Here is a 921-nt window from a genome sequence, read left to right on the forward strand (position 1 = left end):
TAGCTATTCTATCGGAGAGCAAAATCGCCGCGTCAAGTAAATTCAAATGGATGGTTTTATGTTGTAACGGTTAGCACTCCAGACTCTGAATCTGGCGATCTGGGTTCAAATCCCGGTAAAACCTTGGTATATGATAGTTATTATATCGGAGAGCAAAAGCGCCGCGTCAAGTTATTTGGTATGTATGGCTTTATGGTGTAACGGTTAGCACTCCAGACTCTGAATCTGGCGATCTAGGTTCAAATCCCGGTAAAACCTTAGCATATAATAGTTATTATTTCAGAGAGCAAAAGAGCTGCGTCAAGTTTATATAAGTGGATGGTTTTATGGTGTAACGGTTAGCACTCCAGACTCTGAATCTGGCGATCTGGGTTCAAATCCCGGTAAAACCTTGATGTATGATAGTTATTCTATCGGAGAGCAAAATCGCAGCGTCAAGTAAATTCAAATGGATGGTTTTATGGTGTAACGGTTAGCACTCCAGACTCTGAATCTGGCGATCTGGGTTCAAATCCCGGTAAAACCTTGGTATATGATAGTTATTATATCGGAGAGTAGAAGCGCCGCGTCAAGTTATTTGATACGTATGGTTTTATGGTGTAACGGTTAGCACTCCAGACTCTGAATCTGGCGATCTGGGTTCAAATCACGGTAAAACCTTGGTATATGATAGTTATTATATCGGAGAGCAGAAGAGCCGCGTCAAGTTATTTGATACGTATGGTTTTATGGTGTAACGGTTAGCACTCCAGACTCTGAATCTGGCGATCTGGGTTCAAATCCCGGTAAAACCTTAGTACATGATAGTTATTCTATCGGAGAGCAAAAGCGCCGCGTCAAGTAAATACAAATGGATGGTTTTATGGTGTAACGGTTAGCACTCCAGACTCTGAATCTGGCGATCTGGGTCAAATCCCGGTA

General features: G+C 42.2%; 6 non-coding genes across 6 annotated transcripts; all 6 read left to right on the top strand.

Annotated features, from left to right (window-relative positions):
- The first annotated feature begins 52 nt into the window (after positions 1–52).
- Positions 53–124, top strand: Pmar_PMAR019385. Its single transcript has one exon. It is a non-coding gene; the product is annotated as a tRNA-Gln (tRNA).
- Positions 125–186: 62 nt separating this feature from the next.
- Positions 187–258, top strand: Pmar_PMAR019386. The gene has a single exon. It is a non-coding gene; the product is annotated as a tRNA-Gln (tRNA).
- Positions 259–320: 62 nt separating this feature from the next.
- Pmar_PMAR019387 lies at positions 321–392 on the top strand. The gene has a single exon. It is a non-coding gene; the product is annotated as a tRNA-Gln (tRNA).
- A 62-nt stretch (positions 393–454) lies between these two features.
- Positions 455–526, top strand: Pmar_PMAR019388. The gene has a single exon. It is a non-coding gene; the product is annotated as a tRNA-Gln (tRNA).
- Positions 527–588: 62 nt separating this feature from the next.
- Positions 589–660, top strand: Pmar_PMAR019389. Its single transcript has one exon. It is a non-coding gene; the product is annotated as a tRNA-Gln (tRNA).
- A 62-nt stretch (positions 661–722) lies between these two features.
- Positions 723–794, top strand: Pmar_PMAR019390. The gene has a single exon. It is a non-coding gene; the product is annotated as a tRNA-Gln (tRNA).
- The last annotated feature ends 127 nt before the right edge of the window (positions 795–921 follow it).

The sequence above is a fragment of the Perkinsus marinus genome (assembly GCF_000006405.1).
Source record: "Perkinsus marinus ATCC 50983 genomic scaffold scf_1104296975870, whole genome shotgun sequence".
Taxonomy (NCBI): Eukaryota; Perkinsozoa; order Perkinsida; family Perkinsidae; genus Perkinsus; species Perkinsus marinus.